Genomic DNA, 15,789 nt, shown 5'->3' with positions numbered 1-15,789 from the left:
AGATGAGTTTCTCCCATAACAATCTTCTTTCCACTACGGAATAGTCGGCATAAACTGCAGAACACAAAAAGTTCTTATTTGTTATCTTGCACCGAAGAGAACAATGAATAACCTGTGGAGACACATCAAGGACGGAACAGTCCACTTTAGAGGGATTCCAAGCGAGAATGATCCTTCCTCTCTGAATAATATTGAAGTCCACAAAGCAATGCCAATTGCTAAAATGCGTTTGAAATAAAAGATCCACTTTATGGGGTGGAAGTTTGGTTTCAAGAAGTCCAAAAAACGAAATATGATGTTGCCTTACAAACTTGGCAACCCTTCCCATTTTGAGAGCCTTATTAAGCCCTCTTACGTTCCAAAATGCGAGGATCATTTGGAACCCGAGATGGGTTGCCGTCTACCACCGCCACGGGCCAATGGTTTACCCCCCACTGGCAGGGAGGTACTTCCTCTTTAGATGGGACTGAATCTTTAGATGCAGAACAAGGAGATCAACCAGATGATAGAAGCAAGCAACCCAATGCTCCAGATACCAGTGGGATGAGTACAAGGAGCAAGGCAAAAGCAGGACCAAAGACAAGTTTTAAAAATGCACTTCTATCCCCTCCAAAAGACAAGGGTACAGCTGGAGGTAGCCGTGCTGGAAATCGTTTTGTTTCCCTGCCAGTGGGGGGTAAACCATTGGCCCGTGGCGGTGGTAGACGGCAACCCATCTCGGGTTCCAAATGATCCTCGCATTTTGGAACGTAAGAGGGCTTAATAAGGCTCTCAAAATGGGAAGGGTTGCCAAGTTTGTAAGGCAACATCATATTTCGTTTTTTGGACTTCTTGAAACCAAACTTCCACCCCATAAAGTGGATCTTTTATTTCAAATGCATTTTAGCAATTGGCATTGCTTTGTGGACTTCAATATTATTCAGAGAGGAAGGATCATTCTCGCTTGGAATCCCTCTAAAGTGGACTGTTCCGTCCTTGATGTGTCTCCACAGGTTATTCATTGTTCTCTTCGGTGCAAGATAACAAATAAGAACTTTTTGTGTTCTGCAGTTTATGGACTCTATTCCGTAGTGGAAAGAAGATTGTTATGGGAGAAACTCATCTCCCTTGGACCTCTTCAATCAGTTCCTTGGATGATTGGGGGAGACTTTAATGTGGTGAAAGACCCAGAAGAGAAGCGAGGAGGACAAATCCCGACAAGTTATATGACTAGAGATTTTGTGGAATGCTGTGCACACCTCAATCTCACCGATGCACCCAGTTCTGGTAATCTGTTCACTTGGACAAATGGGCGGGTAAAAGCAAAATTGGATCGCATCCTCATTAACATACCATGGCTTAATTCGGGCCTTGCTTGCTTTGTGGAATTCTTAAAGTTTGATTGCATTTCAGATCATTGCCCAATGGTTGTTAAGCTTTTTAACAATTCCGGTGGTGGGAATAGGCCGTTCAAATTCCTTAACATGTGGATCACTCACCCCAACTTTCAATCTATATTGGAGGAAAGATGGGGCAGTATCGTTAGGGGATCCAAGCAATATATCCTTGCTATAAGATTGAAGGCTTTCAAAAGGCCCCTTAGAGAGTTGAACAAGTTGGAATTCGGGCACATCTCTGAAAAGGCCAAGAGAGCAAATGAGAAATTCCAAGCTTTCATCCAGAATTTTGAAGTTGAATCTGCCCGAGATGAGGATCGTGAAAGACTCAAGAGTCTAAGGGAGCATGCTTGTTTTTTGGCTGAGGCAGAACGTTTATATTTCTGTCAAAAGCTAAAAACCAAACACTTACTTCATGCCGACAAAGGGTCCAAGTATTTTCATGACTTGATTCGTAAGAAACATCGGGACGGGGCAATCAATTTTGTTCTTGATCATAATGGTGAGCCAACGACATCAATTGACCAACTTGGTGCCCTATTTGTCAATCATTTCCAGCAGCTGTTTGGACAGGCAAGGGACCGTAGAAGCTGTGACCGGGATTTTTTCCTGAATGGACCGAGTTTGTACCTTGGTGTTTTTTTCCTATTCTCTTTGGACTTTTGTTCGGGTAATGGACAGCATTCAGCAATGATCAATTCTACAATAAGAGGTAAACATAATAATTTGATAAACTTGTATTTTATCAGTGATCATTCAGCAAGAATCAATGATTAAGTATTTTATTAACATCCTTATATACAAAAACAAATTATTATAATCATATATCATTGAAAACATCTACATATCCATAGTTCATTAAATTATAATGATTAGGTTTATAGTCTTCATTCCGTGCATCCTACATATTTATATTATAGTATAGTAGGAACTAGGAATTCATAGTATTATTACAGTAAAATAAATATTACTAGAAAAAACTTATCTTTAATGGGCCATTTCTTTCTACACTGTTGGATGATATTTTGAACCTTCAAGATGTTTGCATATTGAAATACAGAACTGCAAACTGCTTTATTTTATCTTCAATTCATCTTTGATACCTAGGGGTATTTAGATCTGCAGTAGAACGACTTAGGGTTTGGATGTAAGCATTTAAATTGGCATTTTGTGTTCGAAAAACACAATTAAACCATCTAGATTTTGTAGATTTTACCTAGAACAAATGTTAGGCCGATGGATGTCGCCGAACACGTATCGCTACATTGTCAGGTCTTTTTTTTTGTTTTGATTTAGGTCTTTACAATACTGGCTTCACCTAATTAACACTCTATTTGAGGGATTTCTTTTGAAGTTTCGCAGGCGTAGCAGGTCAGAGTTTGCTGTCTAAATGGGAGATGAAGAGAGGGTTTTGGAAAGCGAAGATGAAGACGCGGAAATGAATTGGCAGAGATGAAGGCATGAAGTTGGGTTGAAACGAGTTGGGTAGTATTTATAGTTGGGTTGTGGGTTCTATTGGGCTAGATAATTGAATTGGGCTGCAGCCCATTAACATTATTATTATTATTATTATTAGTTGTTTTAAGTATTATTATTATTAATTATTAATATTATTGTTAGTATTATTATTATTAAATTATTAAATTAAATAAATAATTTTATAAATATATGTGTGTCTATATACTGTATTTTCATCTGTATATAATTATTACTATGATTAGTATTGTTGCTATTTTTTCAATTATTTCTTTGTAATTTATATTTCTTTTTGCAATGAAGTTAATTTATGATGCAGTGTATGGTTAATGAATTATGGTAATCTTGAATTAAGGTTTTTTTTTTCTTTTCAATTTTGTAATTTTTTAGGATGGATCATGCAATGGTTTTATGAAGTGGTATGATCACCTAATGTGTCCTACGTCAAAGAGCTGGAAAAACTACAAAGCATATAATGAATTCGTACCTTTGTGTTTTTTTCCTATTCTCTTTGGACTTTTGTACAGGTAATGGACAGCATTCAGCAAGGATCAATTCTACACTAAGAGGTAAACATAATAATTTGATGAACTTGTATTTTATCAATGATCATTCAGCAATGATCAATGATTAAGTATTTTATTAACATCCTTATATACAAAAACAAATTATTATAATCATATATCATTGAAAACATCTACATATCCATAGTTCATTAAATTATAATGATTATATTTGTACTTCTAATTATGTGCATCCTACATAATTATTATAGTATAGTAGGAACAAGGAATTCATAGTATTATTACAGTAAAATAAATATTACTAGAAAAAACTTATCTTTAACGGGCCTTTAATTTCTACACTGCTGGATGATATTTTGAAGCTTCAAGATGTGTGCATGTTGAAATACAGAACTGCAAACTGCTTAATTTTCTCTTCAATTCATCTTTGATACCTAGGGGTATTTAGATCTGCATTAGAACGACTTAGGGTTTGGATGTAAGCATTTAAATTGGCATTTTGTGTTCGAAAAACACAATTAAACCATCTAGATTGTGTAGATTTTACCTGGAACAAATGTTAGGCCGATGGATGTCGCCGAACACGTATCGCTACATTGTCAGGTCTTTTTTTTTTGTTCTGATTTAGGTCTTTACAATACTGGTTTCACCTAATTAACACTCCATTTGAGGGATTTCCATTGAAGTTTCGCAGGCGTAGCAGGTCAGAGTTTGCTGTCTAAATGGGAGACGAAGAGAGGGTTTTGGAAAGCGAAGATGAAGACGCGGAAATGAAATGGCAGAGTCGAAGGCATGAAGTTGGGTTGAAACGGGTTGGGTAGTATTTATAGTTGGGTTGTGGGTTCTATTGGCCTAGATAATTGAATTGGGCTGCGGCCCATTAACATTATTATTATTATTATTAGTTGTTTTAAGTATTATTATTATTAATTATTAATATTATTTTTAGTATTATTATTATTATTAAATTATTAAATTAAATAAATGATTTTATAAATATATGTGTTTCTATATACTGTATTTTCATGTGAATATAATTATTACTATGATTAGTATTGTTGCTATTTTTTCAATTATTTCTTAGTAATTTATTTTTCTTTTTGCAATGAAGTTAATTTATGATGCAGTGTATGGTTAATGAATTATGGTAATCTTGAATTGAGGTTTTTTTTTTCTATTCAATTTTGTAATTTTTTAGGATGGATCATGCAATGGTTTTATAAAGTGGTATGATCACCTAATGTGTCCTACGTCAAAGAGCTGGAAAAAGCTACAAAGCATATAATCAGTTTGTACCTTGGTGTTTTTTTCCTATTCTCTTTGGACTTTTGTTCGGGTAATGGACAGCATTCAGCAAGGATCAATTCTACACTAAGAGGTAAACATAATAATTTGATAAACTTGTATTTTATCAATGATCATTCAGCAAGGATCAATGATTAAGTATTTTATTAACATCCTTATATACAAAAACAAATTATTATAATCATATATCATTGAAAACATCTACATATCCATAGTTCATTAAATTATAATGATTAGGTGATATGGTAAAATACGGAACAATATACACGTATTTAGATTTGGTAGAGTACAGAACAGAATACTCTAAGGGAGACCGAGCTACGTGACAGTGGGTCAGAGGTTCCCGGTCTCTTTAGCTACAGCCTTGGTAGCAATAGCCAAAAGTCCTCCCTACCGCATTAAATGCGCTATTTATAGTGGCTTTGGTATGCATTCCGGTCTCCCGGCATGTAGGACGCGTGGCGGTTATGCACCGGTCCCTTTGTCGGTTCAACGCGTTAGTGGGCGATTGCGCATCGTGAGAGCTCAGGTTCGAACCCCCGCCGAGGTTTACCTTCCCGAGGTGCCGAGAATGCCCGACCTACACAGACCGGGAAGAAGATTTAGGGTAAGCGGCGTTTATCGAGGTGAACAGCCCGGGAAGATCGGGAAATGTAGACCGGGATTTATCCTTATCAACTAGCCCCCCAGCCCGGACTTTTACGTCCTTCAGGAAGGGAAGTCCGGGCTGCAAGCCAGTCCCCGGTTACACCGTTCTCGCTCAACTGAGGAGCCCAGGCGAAGAAACGACGTCAATCGAGACGTCAGCCCTAGCGCGTACGTGTCACGCTCCTGAGCGCTTCGGAATTTGGGCCTAGGCTAGGCCTACGACATGGGGAACCGAAACGCCATCCTCTCCCGCGGCCTTCTATAAAGAGGGAAAGCGTTCGTCCTTTCCGACTTTCACGAAAAAGATCTGACTCAGAGCCTCCCGAGCTATTGAACCCTCCGAGCTCTCTTTCATCGGTTCGCGACAAGTATTTACGCTTCCCAGCCAGGTACCCTCTTCGCTTCCTTTCCTTATTTTTAGGATAAAGATTTCGTTCCCGGGCTGCCCTTAGTGAGACGCTCTCCCGTCCTTGCTAGGTACAGTCATGAGCGGATCGGACAACCAGAACCTCTCCATACACAACTATGGTGGCTCAGTCGAGGTCGGATCGTTTACGGTCTCGACCTACGACTCTGTTATCAACGACATCGATACATACCCCGGAGAGGAGGGCCTAGCCCGATCTCGTAACCAACCGGGCTCTGGGACTGACGAAGCGGAGTCCCGTCCTTTGGTAGAACCCCTTGCCATGGAAGCGGGACCCTCAGGTCGAGGGAAACCCATTCCTACGGCTCAAGGCAGGGACTGGTTCGCCGGACTGCCGGTCGATTCCACTCCTCCCGCGAATGCGAGCCGGATCCGCCTAGAGAGTAGCGGTCTGCGTCAACATACCAGCCTACTAACCCGCGGGAAGATCGAAGAGATCTCAGACCTACTGACCGGGGTCGTAAAATACGAGACCAAACGGTCTCTGGGGAACGTCGTCGACCGGACGCACGGGGAATGGCTCGGGATGCACCTAGATTCGATAAAGGCCCCGCTGACCTTCCCGTTCCACCCCTTCCTCCTGGGCTTCATGAAGTACTACGGGGTATTGCCCGGGAAAATCGCCCCTAACGCTCACCAGACTCTGGCATGCTTCCCGCAAATATGTGGTCGCCACGGTCTCCCGTTGACGTTGGAGCTCTTCCGGTATCTCTTCTCGGTCCGAGCTCTATCAGTAAAACACGGGGGCGGCGTCTTATGCATCCAATCCCGCGAGAACTTCTGCAAAATCCTCCATCTGCCTGAGAATAACAGGGATTGGAAGGACCGGATCTTATCGGTCAAATATCCTTGGCCGCTTCCCGTCGACCGAGAGTGGCCGGCGTTCGTGACGGAACACAAACGACCCCAGCCCAGTCGGTCTCTAGACAATGCGGCCGTGAAGATATCCGCCGAGGAATACGAATACGAGATCTTCTGGTCCCCCGAAGAATATTCGAAGGCGAAGCTAGAGCCCCCCAGATACGACCTACCCGCGAAGTATACTCCCAAGAGGGCGGTGGTAACGGTCGCCGTTGCGCCTCCCCCTCCTGATGCTGGTTCGCAATGTCCGTAAGGGATACCGATCTCGGGATAAGGAAAAAGTTTAACATAGATTACTGATTTCTTGTACGTTTTATCCTTTAGGTACCATGAGGAGCTTCCCGGTGTCCGCCCGTCCGCCCGCCCCCGCCACCAAGATAAGCTTGGGGTCGAAGAAAGCCGAGCCGTCACGGCCCGCTGATCCAAGCGCGGAAGCGCCGGTCCCGACCGGCCTGCCGTTAGCCGCTACGCACCCCACCGGGCTAAGCGGCGACCAGGAGACGGGCCGGGCCGCGAAACGGGGGAAGGAGAAGGAAGTCCTCGAGATCAAGGAAGTCATGACCGCCAAGCGCTCTCGGCGTGACGGGGCCGGGTCCACGACGCCGGTGATCGACGTGCTGATGAGGCATGGGGACGAGCCCCCTGCGGCCTTGCTAGCGAGGATCTGTGCCGCAGCCCCTCCTCCGGAGAAGACGAGCGGCTGGTTGACCGCTTTGGTCGGGGAGCGCATCGCTCACGACCTCATCCAGGTACTTTCGGAACGTTCGTTCAGCTTTATTAAATTCGGTTTTCTTATCCATGATTTTGTGCAGATGGCCCACTCGGTGACCGACCAATTTGCCCGAGCTAAAGACGGGGACGAAATCCACCGTCGGGACGTTGCCCCGCTCAAGAAGTCCCTCGCTAAGAGGGATCAGCGGATCAAAGAACTTGAGGCCAAACTGAAGACGGCTGAGGAAACCGGGCGGCGGATCCTGGAGCGGGCCGACTTCGGCGAGAAAATCCTTACCGATCCCGCCCTTCTGGCCAAGCATATCTACCGAGGGCGGGAGACCGGGGAGGCCGTTCTCGCGGCCATCTCGCGCACGCCGGTCGGGGAAGATTTGATGTACGAGTTCGGAACGTGGGCATTCAACAAAGGCCGGCGGGCCATGCAAAGCGACGTCCGAGCTGCCTTAGAGGTCTCGATCGATGATGGCGATCTCCAGAGGGTCTTAGCCGTGCTGCCGGAAGAAGTGCCCGACCCCGGTCCGACACCTTTCTCGACCACCCCCGAAGGGCAAGTCTTACCGATTCCCCTTGCAGAGGCTTCCGCTGGACCAACGGCGGAGGACGCGGCGACCCCTAACGCTGGACAAACAGCTGAAGGCGCCACGGGGCCCGGTGTCGAGCCGTCGGCCGATCACCCTTAGAGAGTAGAACGCGAGAGCCCGGCCTTGTGCCGGGCGTTGTTTCATTTTGACGGCTTTCAAGCCGTTTTGTTTCGAGAGCCCGGCCTCGTTGTGCCGGGCACTACTCTTATCTTGACGGCCTTCGAGCCGCTTTTAACGTAGTGTTATTTGCTTTCTTATTTCTTTCGCGCACTTACCTACCTCTTTTGTTTTTGTTTTTGGTCCGAAGACCGGTAACCGGGCGCCTTACTCCCGGGGTGAGCACCTTGCTCTCACCATTAAGGTCCGAAGACCGGTAACCGGGCACCTTGCTCCTGGGGTGAGCACCTTGCTCTCGCCATTAAGGTCCGAAGACCGGTAACCGGGCACCTTGCTCCCGGGGCGAGCACCTTGCTCTCGCCATTAAGGTCCGAAGACCGGTAACCGGGCACCTTGCTCCCGGGGCGAGCACCTTGCTCTCACCATTAAGGTTCGAAGACCGGTACCGGGCACCTTGCTCCCGGGGTGAGCACCTTGCTCTCGTCATTAAGGTTCGAAGACCGGTAACCGGGCACCTTGCTCCCGGGGTGAGCACCTTGCTCTCACCATTAAGGTCCGAAGACCGGTAACCGGGCACCTTGCTCCCGGGGTGAGCACCTTGCTCTCACCTTTAAGCAAAACATGTAAAGAGGAAACAACCCAACTGGTCGGTGCTAAACTCCAAACGAAGCAACCACACAAGGTCGACTAAAGCGGCCACGCAAGGCCAAAGTAAATCGGGGCGCGCAGGCTCCCGGCCCTATTACAATCTACTGATAGAAATGAACTAAGTGTTGGGAGTTCCAAATACGGTCGACCGGTCTGCCGGTAGTGGTTTATAGTTGATAAGTGTCCGGTCGTACAACGGCCGAAACAACGTATAACCCTTCACAACTCTGGGCCAGCTTCCCGCCCTCGAGCGGCTTGCTGGCCTGTCTTTCTCGTAGCACGTAGTCCCCGACCTGAAAGTAACGGGGGTGATGAGACCGGAATGCAACAAATAAATGATCCATTAAAAGTCTCGAGTGGCCCGGTAACAAGATCTAAGTCAAGGAAGATTCAAGAGGCTTTTAACACTTTTGTGCAAACAGATTGGAGTCCAACATCTTTTTGTGAAGAAGAAGATCAATCTGGAAAAATAATTCTATTCAATTGTCTTCACATAAAAACTTTTGAAGACAATTCAGACTTCAGTATCAGATCAAATTTCTCGGTGTGAAATTATTTGCAAGGTGTATTTTTTTAGGTGGGAAACTACTTTGCAAGAATTGTATTTTTTATTTTTGGGTGGAAATTACTTTTGAAAAATGTTGTATTTTTAATTTTGGGTGGGAAATTATTTTGTATTTTAATTTTGGGTGGGGAATTATTTTGTATTTTTAATTTTTGGTGGGAATTACTTTTACAAAGTTGTAATTTTTTATTTTGGGTGGGATTAGTGACCTAGAATATTTAATACCTTATTTTCCCCTATAAATACCCCATAAACCCAATGGTTTGAGACACACCTTGTAAGAATTCAATTTGAGTGAAATTTCTCTCTTTTCTTTGCATGAGAAGTGCATTGAAGTTTAGGTTGTTTGTGAGAAGCATTCAATCTTGGTAGGCTAGTGAGAAGCTAGTTTATCCCTTTATCTTGTTCTTTATATTCACACACATATCCAAAAACCCAAAAAGAATACTATTACTCATATTATATAGCTAATTTTATTTTTTGTATCTTAATTCTAGTGCTAGATTCCTAATACTCTAATTCTTAGCCTTGCTTAATAATCTAAGGGTTGAGAGTATTATTTGTTAGTTTGGTGAGGCATTTGTAGAGTTGGAATCTCAAAATCCAAGAGTCTACAAGGTAAGATCCTCTTTTGGACACGAAAGGTTCTTGAGTGATTCCTTGAGTGTGCACTTATTGCGGGAAGCAATCCGTGTACGCATCAGTTTGGTATCAGAGCCAAGTTCCTTTTTTTTTCTTCTTATTCTATCATTCCTATCGTTAATTTCCTTTTTTTTCTCTCTCTTATTCCATTATTCCTATCTGTAATTTCATATTTACTGTTGTTCCATTTCCTTTTCCCTTATATCCGTTACGTTCTTGCTTTATTCTATTATTGCTATCTTAAAGTTCATATTTACTCTTCCTTGCTACTTTAAATTTCATATCTACTATTGTGTCTATTTTTTTTTTATTCATTTCCGTACTTTTACTCTTTATATTCATAGCTTTGATTTGGTGACCTTATAAAGGTTAGATACCATCAAGCTTCTTTTAATCTATTCTACTATTGTATTTTTAATTTAGTAGGAAGTTTACTTTATTGGAGGTTTGTTAAAAAACAAAAAGAAAAAAAAAGGAAAAAAAAAAGAAGAAAAAAAAAAACAAAAAAAAACAAAAAGAGCAAAGAAAAAAAAAAGAAAAAAAAGAAAGAATAAGGTTGGTTTGATTTTTAGTTTGAATTGTTGAATTTATATCTAAGCATTACTTGAAATTAATTGTGCTCTGTTTCTTTCTATCACATATACTTCTTCTACTTTCTTTGTTTCTTACAAAAAAAAAAAACCACATGTGTCAGTTTCAAACACACTCTGTGTCAGTTTCTACATCACTCTGTACATGCTATTTCGTACCTTTCGTGCTTACTAGACTCAAACTCTACAAGTGTTTGGTTTGTTGTTTGTGGTGGATACAACCCTTGTGAATTTTAAGCTTTGTTAAGGACCAAGAGGAAAAGAACTAGTACTTGAGAAAAAAAAAAGTAAAAAAAAAAAAGAGTGAATGAACTGTGAGTGATTAAATATTTCCTTTTGATTACTATCTTCTTATTTTTTTGCATTTTTTTTTTACTTAAAGGAATGTCAAGCATGGCTAGTACTAGTGAACAAGGTAGTATTATTGCCCAAATGGAGAAAATGATGACCATGATGAAAGATCTTAGTGATAGGCTACAAAACATAGAAAATCAAAGAGTGAGAGTTGAAAATGAGGGAGTACAAAATCATGAGGGAGGAAACCAAGAAGAGAGGAGGGGTAGAGAAATAACAAGATATAATAGTTTACCTCGCATGCTCCCTAGAAGATTTGTAGAAGAAAGGGTAGATAATAATCTTAGCTCTTTAAGAATGGAAATGCCTACTTTTAATGGGGATGATGAACCCGAAGTTTTCTTAAATTGGGTAGATGAAGTGGAGGATATTTTTGGGCTTCATAACTTTGGGGAAGAAAAGAAGTTTAAAACAGCCATAGCATCCCTAAAAGATTTTGCTAAATTGTGGTGGAAACAACTTAGTCGTAGGCGTCTAGAAGACCAAGATGAACCTATAGAGACATGGGGAGAGCTTAAGAGGGAGATGAGAAGAAAGTTTGTGCCTAGTAATTTTTATCGTGATATGCGCAGAAAATTACAAGAACTCAAACAAGGCAGCAAGTCCGTTCGTGAGTTCTACAAGGAGATGGAGAGATTGAAGGCACGAGCAAATATCCAGGAGGATGACGAGACCACCATAGCCCGTATCCTTGAAGGATTCAACCGTGATATTCGAAGAGAACTCCGCAACCAAGAATTTGACGACGTGGACAAATTGGTTCGAGTTGCTTCGAAGGTAGAAGATGAGCTGAGATCTGAAAGGGGAAGCAAACCATCTGTGTCTTCTCAATGGGATCAACCAAGGAGGGCTACTAACAACTCCTATCAGTCAAGGACACAAAAGGAGTACTCTCGACCATCCCACACCCAGGAGGAGAAGAAAAATAACCAAAGGGAGAAAGAGAAGTTCCAAGAGGGCTCAAAGCAAAAGGTTAGTACTGTGACATGTTACAGGTGTCAAGGCCGAGGACATTATGCTCGAGAATGCCCCAACACCAAAAAAATTCTCACCACCGGCAAAGATGAGCGAGAATACATGTCCGCAAATGAATCTGATGACGAAGAGTTGGAGCCTATCGGAGAAAGACAAAAAGATGACCATTCTGAAGAAGAAGTCGAAGAAGATGATGCTCTACATTTCAACTGCGTTGTCCACAAAGCCTTGAGCACTCTAGTTGTCCTAGATCAAGAAGAACAACGAGAGAACATCTTCTATGGAAAATGCAAGATTCCCGGTGCTACATGCAGTTTCATCATTGATGGGGGGAGTTGTACCAATGTGATCAGCGAGGATGTAGTTAATGCAATGAAAATACCAACAATCCAACATCCTCAACCCTATAAGCTACAATGGCTTAATGATGATGGTGAACTCAAGGTACACAAACAAGCCCTCATTTCTATTTCTATTGGAAAATATCAAGATGATGTGTTATGTGATGTCATCCCAATGCATGCTTGTCACATCTTGCTTGGTCGGCCATGGCAATATGACCGAGACACCTTACACCATGGTAAGACAAACAAGTACACCATTCATAAAGGAGGTAAGAAGTATACTTTGACTCCACTAGCACCAAAAGAAGTGTACAACCTACAAGTGCAATCAAAAAAATTGAGAGAAGAACTTGCCCAAAAGGCAAAAGAGGCCATGAAGGAAACCACTAGTGGAAAACAAAATACCATAGCTCATGAGAAGAAGCAAAGAAAGGAAGGGATGAAGAAGAACACTACGCAATCCTCTCATAATTTGCTCATGACAAAGGGAGAAGTGGAGCAAGCCTTAAGAAGGGGAGAGGGAGTTTTCTTACTTTACCCGATTGGTTTTTGTTTAAATGTTATTAAAAGTGAAATTATCCCTTCTGATGTTTCTGCTTTGCTTTCTGAATTTGCAGATGTCTTTCCTGAAGAGTTACCAAAGGGGTTACCTCCAATTCGTGGGATTGAGCATCAAATTGATCTCATACCTGGAGCAAGTTTGCCTAATAGACCGGCATATCGCACTAATCCTGACGAGGCCAAGGAGATTCAACGACAAGTTGATGAGTTGTTACAAGCTGGATTCATCCAAGAAAGCCTCAGTCCATGTGCTGTACCCGTACTACTTGTACCAAAGAAAGATGGCACGTGGCGGATGTGTGTTGATTGTCGCGCCATCAATAACATCACGGTAAAGTATCGCTATCCTATTCCTAGGTTAGATGATATGCTTGATGAATTGCATGGGGCTGAAATTTTCAGTAAAATAGATCTAAGAAGAGGTTATCATCAAATTAGAATGCAAAAGGGAGATGAATGGAAAACTGCCTTCAAGACTAAAAATGGTCTCTATGAATGGTTAGTTATGCCGTTTGGATAAACAAATGCCCCTAACACCTTCATGAGATTGATAAACCATGTTCTTAGGAATTTTATTGGAAAATTTGTTGTTGTGTATTTTGATGATATTCTCATTTACAGCAAAGACCCTCAAAAGCATATAATACATCTTCTCATTTACAGCAAAGACCCTCAAAAGCATATAATACATCTTAAAGAAGTCTTTCAAGACCCTCAAAAGCATATAATACATCTTAAAGAAGTCTTTCTAGACCCTCAAAAGCATATAATACATCTTAAAGAAGTCTTTCTTGACCCTCAAAAGCATATAATACATCTTAAAGAAGTCTTTCTTATTTTAAGAAGAGAACAATTGTATGCTAACCTTGAGAAATGCTATTTTGGTGTGGAAAGTGTTGTTTTTCTTGGTTTTATAGTAAGTTCTAAAGGCATTGAAGTAGATGAGACCAAGATACAAGCAATTCGAGATTGGCCAACACCAAAAACAGCAACTGAAGTCCGTAGTTTCCATGGTCTTGCCAGTTTCTATCGGAGATTTGTCAAGGACTTCAGTACAATTGCAGCCCCATTGAATGAACTTGTGAAAAAAGATGTTAAATTTGAATGGGGCCCTAAACAAGAACAAGCCTTTCAAACCCTAAAGGAAAAATTGTGTTCTGCTCAGGTACTTTCGTTACCAAACTTTGATAAAACTTTTGAGATTGAGTGTGATGCATCTGGGATAGGTATTGGAGCTGTTCTTATGCAAGAAGGACATCCTATTGCCTACTTTAGTGAGAAATTAAGTGGTCCTGCACTTAATTACTCTACATATGATAAGGAGTTATATGCACTTGTAAGAACTCTTGAGACTTGGGAGCATTACCTATGGTTTAAAGAGTTTGTCATACACTCCGATCATGAGGCACTCAAACACCTTAGGGGGCAAGGTAAGTTAAGCAAGAGACATGCGAAATGGCTTGAGTTTATTGAAGCATTTCCATATGTTATCAAGTATAAACAAGGTAAGGAAAACCGAGTGGCTGATGCTTTATCTCGAAGGTATGCTCTACTTTCATCATTACAAGCCAAATTACTTGGTTTTGAATTTCTCAAAGAATTGTATAGTAATGATGTTGATTTTGCAGAAAAATATAAGGCATGTTCTACAACTCCAATTGGCAAATATTATCTACTTGATGGATATTTGTTCAAAGAAAATAGATTGTGTGTGCCAAATTGTTCTTTAAGAGAAATGTTTATTAAGGAAGCCCATAGTGGTGGATTAATGGGACACTTCGGTGTGACTAAAACTTATGAAGTCCTACATGGACACTTCTTTTGGCCCAAGTTAAGAAGGGATGTGGAATTGTTTGTTAGCAAATGTGTTACTTGCAAACAAGCTAAATCACGATCTCTCCCACAAGGGTTATACACACCATTAATTGTTCCTAAGGAACCCTGGACTGATTTATCTATGGATTTTATAGTAGGGTTACCTAGAAGTAGAAGGGGCCATGACTCAATCTATGTTGTTGTTGATCGATTTAGTAAAATGGCTCATTTTATTGGTTGTCACAAAACTAATGATGCCTCTCATATTGCAGATTTATTCTTCAAAGAGGTAGTGCGTTTACATGGGATTCCACGCACCATTGTGTCCGATCGAGATGCCAAGTTTCTAAGTCATTTTTGGCGAATACTTTGGGGAAAGCTTGGTACAAAACTTTTGTACTCTACTGCTTGTCATCCACAAACAGATGGCCAAACCGAAGTTGTGAATAGAACTCTAACACAACTTCTAAGGGTAGTCATTAGAAAAAACCTCAAGTCTTGGGAAGAAAGCTTACCATATGTGGAGTTTGCTTATAACCGAGCTATACATTCCACTACAAATATGTCACCATTTGAGGTTGCTTATGGTTTTAATCCATTAACCCCCTTAGATTTGATTCCCTTACATGTGAATGATAAGGAATGTGCGGATGCTGCTAAGAAAGCTCAAGGGATTCGTGAATTTCATTCCAAGGTTCGAGCTCAAATTGAAAAGAAAAATGAGCAATACGCTCAAAAGGCCAACAAGGGACGCAAGGCAATAATTTTTAAACCCGGAGATTGGGTTTGGATCCACTACAACAAAAACAGATTTCCAAACCAACGCAAGTCCAAGTTGATGCCTCGAGGAGATGGACCTTTCCAAGTGCTTGAAAGAATCAATGACAATGCATACAAATTAGATCTTCGAGGTGAGCATAGTGTTTCTTCTACATTTAATGTTGCTGATTTAGCTCCTTTTGAATTTTCAGATTCGGGGACGAATATTTTTCAAGAAGGGGAGGATGATGAGACCGGAATGCAACAAATAAATGATCCATTAAAAGTCTCGAGTGACCCGGTAACAAGATCTAAGTCAAGGAAGATTCAAGAGGCTTTTAACACTTTTGTGCAAACAGATTGGAGTCCAACATCTTTTTGTGAAGAAGAAGATCAATCTGGAAAAATAATTCTATTCAATTGTCTTCACATAAAAACTTTTGAAGACAATTCAGACTTCAGTATCAGATCAAATTTCCCGGTGTGAAA

The sequence above is a fragment of the Ipomoea triloba genome, chromosome 13 (assembly GCF_003576645.1).
Source record: "Ipomoea triloba cultivar NCNSP0323 chromosome 13, ASM357664v1".
NCBI lineage: Eukaryota > Viridiplantae > Streptophyta > Magnoliopsida > Solanales > Convolvulaceae > Ipomoea > Ipomoea triloba.
This window is presented reverse-complemented; position numbering follows the sequence as displayed.